We start from the raw sequence: 7,084 nt of genomic DNA, 5'->3' as shown, positions 1-7,084 counted from the left end.
GAGGGTTCCCCGTGGCCCTGGGATCGGTAATTACCTCCGCCGTAACTTTCCGATGCCGTCACCCATCGCTGCAGTGCCGGCTCATTTAACTTAGTTTCATTTCCTCTCTTTTATATTTTCTTAATTTTTCTTGTATTTTTTTTTATTTATTTCATCATTTTATGCCTGTTTACTATCACCGAAGTGTAGTTTCAGACATTTCTGACTATCTGTACTCTGGCTGTCTGCCCAAACAACCTCAGTCATCAGAATAGTATACCGTACAGACTACGTAAGTGAGGATATTATAACTCTTTTCCTCTAAAAAGGAATTTCGTCCTCAAAATTTATCCAGTGTAAATAATCGAGGGACTGTTATCTCCTTGTCTTTTAGCTTTTTCGTATTATAATTCTTTACTTTCTCTTTAATTTGTCTCACTAGTCTTAGTTTTATAATTTTATCCTTATTTTGATTTACTATTAGAAATATGTAGCTTTATATAATAGTCCCAAGTCGGTACTGTAATCTGCAGCTTATAGCACAAACATCGAGAATGTTGCATAGTTACCACAGTATATCCTAATAGATTAGATTTTCTAACATCTTATCTTTCTTGACTTCACTTTTTAGAGCTGAGTTACCTTTTAATTTTGGCAAGCTTTCTACTTCTTTCTCTATTGTCCCTTGGGACTCCGAGTCCATGTCTTAACCACGTATAACCAAAAATAAATAGATCTGCATTAGAGTCATCTTAACACTTACAAATGCAATGTATGGTATGCAATCTATCTAGGTCCAGAAACGCCTAAACCGTGCTCTGATACCACTAAATGTAACACCCCTCACCCGTCAATAATGTAGCCGAGCAAGGTGTGCCACACGGTGTGCCGAAGCACCTAGTCTGTGATTATCTTCTTTTCTGAATACTCAATTTGGTTTAGGAAACCTTTGTGTGAAATTTACATCATGATTGTTTATTATTTTATATTTTGATAAAAATGAGCGTTGCAAGATTTTTAACAAAAATCCAGTAAAGTGTCATCTGTAAATTGGACAAATAGTCCTTCTACACCTATTAAAAACAGTCTCAATATAGTATTCTCAAAATCAGAATTTCATTCACAGTCTCAATTTCTCAGTAAAGTCAATAGACTTTCACAGTCATTAAACAGTTCCATAATACAGTCCATAATAATTCAAATACATCCAAAAAATCTCTATGTTATTAAATATGTACAAATTATTACAAACTTTAAAGATTTTATAATATTAAAAAATACAGGGTCAAATTTCAAAATAAAATAGAAGGACAAAACACAATAGAAGGACAAAACACAAAAATCCCTAAGTCCTACTGTGTATGCAATGCAGTGCAGATGACTCTGGACTCCTGTACAGATCTGATCTCTCACCCGGTCGTAGATCGGCTAGGCTCCCCAGCTATGTCTCTAATACCTACGCGTTACAAAAGCAACGCGGTAAGCAATTTTGCTTAGTGGTGCCAATTATAAAGAGAAATATACTAAAATAAAATAAATTAATTGTTTATGATTTTCGATGCCAATAGTCTTTGCAGACTAATTCTTCAGTAATCTTTAATAAGATTGTTCTTCTAAAGCTTTTCATGTTTTTATTGGGCATATTTCATTTGTACTTAATTTAGTTGTACTGCATGTCAATACACTTAGTTTAGTTGTCTGAATTTAATAATACTTAAATTAATTGCTCGTGTAGCCTATACACTAACTAGACTGGATAAATGGATAAAATAGCACTGGGTACCTATTACCTTAGGCCGTCACATCATCGGTCACAAAGTATCTCCCGGTGTGCAAATAGTATGGCTAAGAAGCCATATAATCAATCAGGCAATAAGCAAAGTATAATAACACAATCCGTATAGCCATAGGCTATTAAAATCACAATGTGGCGTGAAGCCACTTACAGTATAGCTGTCAGAACCTTATTGGCATGCCAACCTATCCAAACTAGTCAACTAGGCAATACTAGGGCATTTACAAGCTTAAATATTTAATTCTTTATTCTTAGGGTTTATAAGTCATTATGCCTTTCATTGGTCAACAAAAATGTTAACCCTTTTTATACATCATCGATAAGTTGATTCTAGTATTAACATGTCACAATTTGCATTTCAATATGATGCAAATATAGTAAAATTTACAATTGTCACAAGTTAGCATTTATTACTAATTTATTTCTAGCCTTTATTGTATACTATTGTCAATTTTTCAGTTTTGGTATGCTAGATTGATCTAGCTAAATGTCTTGTTTCTATTGGTTTTTAGCTTCTGGTCAAAGAATCAAATTTGTAGCTCTATGTCTTATTGAACTTTTGGCATTGATTTTAGGTCATTCTGAGTTGTATAAACTAAGATATGGTCAATTTACTAAAGCTAGACAGATTGCATTTTCAATGCAATTTTAGGTCATTTTTACATCAAATTCAATTCTGGCAGATTTAGTACCCTAACTTGGGCAAGCAATTTGACTTAGTTCTAGTCATTTTTGGGCTTTGGTGTCTTCATAAGAGTTGTAGTTCTATGTCTAAGCTTTCCATTGATAAAAATTTTAGGTCATTTGGACATGTTTTGAGTGAGTTATGGCCAATTGAATAGATAATGTTCACATGGTTAAATTCTAAGTTTGCAAAGTTACAATTCCGGATTAGGTCAATTTTAAGGTCAGTTTTTGGATAGAATTTTAGCAACATTTCTACATGAAAGTTGGTCTATTTTATGTCTAGTTTTACCTCCGATTGGCTTCATATCAATTGGGTTCACAATTTTTCACTTACAACTCAATTTATCTACTGTCAATAACAACACAACTTGCACATGAAAATTACACTTCCAATTGGCAATTCTCCTCCTCCCAGTACTACAATATTGCATTCATGGCACTTCTATACTATTCATCACAACTCAATTATGTCAATTTGGGCAGAATACACAAGTGCTCAATGCATATATTACAACCCTAATTCTCAAAATTTAATTCAACACAATATCAATACTCATACTCACTTAATTTGTACATACACTTCCACTTTCATTCATATACACTACCTTCAAACCATCATAATTATAATTCATCAATGAAATTCATGAAATCAAAGATTAATTCATGAACTCCAAGACTGTCAAGAGTGACAGTTTGCTAAGGTCTCCAATTTTCTTTCCAAACCCCTAAATTCAAGTGCTCAATGTATATATACATAAAAATTAATTTGCTACAACTTCAAATTGACTTAATCAACACTAATTCCCATCCATTAGAAGTAAGAAAAACTTAAGCAACTTATGTTCTCATGGCTGCCGAAAATGGCACAAGTCAATAACTCAACAATTCCTCAAATTTCCTTTACCATTCAACACACCCTAACCTAAACATGAAATTTACTAAAGAAAGGGAGGGAAATTGGACACTTACCTCTTGAGAGCTTTCCCAAAACCTCACTAAATCTTCTTTTTCTTACTCCCAATAGCTTCCTCAAGGTGAGTGTGCAAGCTTTAATGAAGAAATTGAAGTGAAATGAGGCTTGGAATGGGAGTGCATGGAGCTTGAATTCATTCGGCCATGGAGGTTTTTAATGGAGGATGTTTCGGCTGGTTGGTTCCTAAGGTTGAAGATGATGCATTCTATTGTCCAAAGGCTTATATAAGTGTCCCAAATTATGAGTTAGTGGAGCACTAACTTGGATTAAAGAATTAATTATCCAAAGTTTCCTAAATTGTAATTTTACCACTATTCTTTCTCCATTTACATTATGTATCTCATTTTTATTTTTCATGACATTTTCAAATTTTAATACCACTTATTTTTAATGGACATTGAGGTCAAAAGGCAATTCTAGGTGTCAAATGACCAAAATGCCCCTCTTCGGGTTGTATTCTTGATTTTTCGGTAACACTGATTTTTGTCATTTTCTCAATTTTTCATTTTTCTTTGTACTAATTCATTAATTTTTCTTGGATATTTCTAATATCAATTATACCTCTATAGGCCTTTAATTATATCTCAAAAATTATTTTTGAGGGTTCCTTGGGGTCCTGAGGTCTGCAATTGCCTCCGCCGTAACTTCCTGGTGTGGTCTCTTATCGCTATGGTGCCAGCTCGTTTAACTTAGTTTCATTTCCTCTCTTTTATATTTCCCTAATTTTTCTTGCATTTTCTTTTTATTTATTTCATCATTTTATGCCTGTTTACTATCACCGAAGTGTAGTTCCAAACATTTCTGACTATCTCACTCGGCTGCTCGCCGAACAACCTCGATCATCGAACGAAGATAACGCATGCACTATGTAAGTGGGGATGTTACAATTCCCATTCTCTCTTAGGGATAAAGCACGAAAGTAGCTATTATCTCAACTTACAGGATCATTCACCAATTGGGCTGATTTATCACAAACCTTGTTAGCAAGATACTTTCTACCAGGGAAGATAGCTAAACTTAGTGCTGAACTCAATACCTTCAGACAGAAAGACAATAAATCTCTCTATGATGCATGGGAAAGGTATAAAGATCTTCAAAAGGAGTGCCTACACCATGGCATCCAGGATTGGCTCATCATTTGAAACTTCTATAATGGGCTATTACCATCGACAAGGAGCACTATTAACTCAGCAGCTGGTGGAGATCTAATGAAGAAAACCACAAATGAAGCTTTTAAACTTTCGGAGAGGGTTGCTTATCACAATTTTGAATGGTCAAATGAAAAAGGGGATGTAAGGAGAATAATTGGAGTACTAGAATTGGATACACTGAGTATGATCAATGCTCAATTTGACTAATTGTCAAAGAGGCTTGACATAATGTAAGCTAATGCAATTGGAGCTAGTAACCAAATTTGTCACCATTGTGGAGAAGGACACTAAAGTTCAGAATATAACAACTATAGTAAACCCTCTATAGAACAAGTGAACTATGTGAATAATAATGGAAACTTCAACTAGAGAGCAATTGGAAATCCTTATGCAAATACTTACAATCCTGGATGGAGAAACCATCCAAATTTCTCATGTTCCAACTAGCAGAACCAACAAAATCTGCCGATCAATAGACAATAGGGATACAAACAACACTGCCAGGCTTTCAAAATAGAAATCAAAACTAGCCTCATTAGCCACAACCTTCTCAACCACTACAGCCTAAACTAAAAATGATTATGGCATCCATGATGGAAAGCTTCTTAGTAGCCCAGTAACAATAAAGTGAGATGATCAAGCAGCTTACTTCCAGAATGGACCAATTGGCTACTCATAACAAAATGCTTGAAAATCAAATTGCTCAATAAGCCAGTTCTTCAAGTAAAGCCATTTGTAAATTACCTAGTCAGCTTAAGATGAATCTAAAGGAGCAATGCAAGGCAATTACTTTGAGGAGCGATAAGATGTTAGAAAACCAAAAACTAGAAGACAAGCAAGAACATTCTTATTAAACTTTTGGTGAGAATGAAGCTCAAAAGGAAAAAGAAACACATGCTAATAATGGTATCGAGAAGGAGGAGGAAAAGAAAGAAGAGAAGAAAGAACTACCCAAGCCGTATTAACCACCATTACCTTTTCCTTAAAGATTATAGAAAGCTAAACTAGACAAACAGTTTAGGAAATTTTTAGAGGTTCTACAAAAAGTCTGTATCAACATTTCTTTTGTAGAAGCTTTATCTCAAATGCCGTTGTGACACCCCTTACCCGTCTATAGTGTAGCCGAGCAAGATATGCCACACAGTGTACCGAAACACCATATTTTATCTCAATTATTTTTATCCTTCCTTAATCTATTTCTTCATGGTTATGAAGTGTAATTTGTGAGATTTAACTCATTTAAGTTATTTATTGAAATTATAAATTCATTTGAGGTTTCGAAAATTTTATAGAAAATCTGGCAAAGTACCGGCTAAAAATGAATAAAACAGTTCTTCAGAACTTGTGAAAAACACTTCCAATACATTTCTAATCATTCTCAACTCCATTTATGCCTAATCTCAATATTTCTCAACCATGTCTCAAAAATTCTTCTATTTATCATTCATTCATTTCACATGATAATCATGTACAAATCATAAATAAATACTAAATTTTTATTTATAAACACAAATTACAAATATTTGCATTAATACTAAAGTATATTACATGAGTTTCAACTATACATGAGAAAATAAAATTTTAATTACAAAATACAAACAGTACAAAATACCAAAATGGGACCTAGTGTCCTACCAATGCACAGTAGTCTGTGAGGTGACATGGACACAATGTAGATCTGTATACAAGTCTCACCCAATTTGTGGTCTGCTGGGCTCTCTGGCCAAATCTTCAGCACCTACGCGTTGCAAAAGCGACACGCTAAGCATAAAGCTTAGTGGTGCCAATAATAAAAGAAAATATAATATGCAAATAAAAGTAAAAATTTCCTAGTTATTGTACTTATAAGAAATAAATAATTACTAACTTATTGTTTAGTCGAAGGCTAATTACATGTTATGATATTAACTCTTCCTAGCATTTTATTAATCATTCTCTTCATGATTTTGAGCCTCTTTTTATTTAAATCATTCTTATTCTTTATCTTGATATTTAATTTCTTTACTTCCTTTAATAATTAATTCAATTACATTTATACTTTTTCATGCCCAAGTAATCTATACAAATTGACCGGACTGGAAAAATGGATAAACTAGCACTGGGTACTAGGTACCTTGGGCCGTCACACCATCAGTCACAATGTGTCTCCCGTTGTGCAGACAGAATGGCTAATAAGCCATAAAAGCTATATGGCATAAAACCAAGTATAACATCATAATCAATATAGCCATAGGCTATCATATCACAGAATGGCATGAAGCCATACGCAGTACTACTATCAGAACCTTATTGGCATGCCAACCTATCCAAACCAATCACACTAGGCCTACTAGGGCATTTAACACTTTTAATTATATAATTTTTTTGAAATTGAAATTTAATTGTTACTATTCATTTCATTAGTCAACTAAAATGTTGACTTTTTCATAGATAATAGGTATTGGTTATAATATCACCAACATAACACATTTTGCATTCTAAAATTGTTAGCATTGGTTT

The 7,084-nt window shown here is 33.6% G+C and overlaps 1 non-coding gene across 1 annotated transcript; it reads right to left on the bottom strand.

Moving 5' to 3' along the window:
* Nucleotides 1-4,447: 4,447 nt before the first annotated feature.
* LOC131171503 (small nucleolar RNA R71) lies at nt 4,448-4,554 on the bottom strand. The gene has a single exon (XR_009142163.1). It is a non-coding gene; the product is annotated as a small nucleolar RNA R71 (small nucleolar RNA).
* Nucleotides 4,555-7,084: the final 2,530 nt, after the last annotated feature.

The sequence above is a fragment of the Hevea brasiliensis genome, chromosome 12 (genome assembly GCF_030052815.1).
Source record: "Hevea brasiliensis isolate MT/VB/25A 57/8 chromosome 12, ASM3005281v1, whole genome shotgun sequence".
Lineage (NCBI taxonomy): Eukaryota > Viridiplantae > Streptophyta > Magnoliopsida > Malpighiales > Euphorbiaceae > Hevea > Hevea brasiliensis.
The sequence above is the reverse complement of the archived record's forward strand: the minus strand, read 5'-3'. Positions and strand labels throughout refer to the sequence as shown.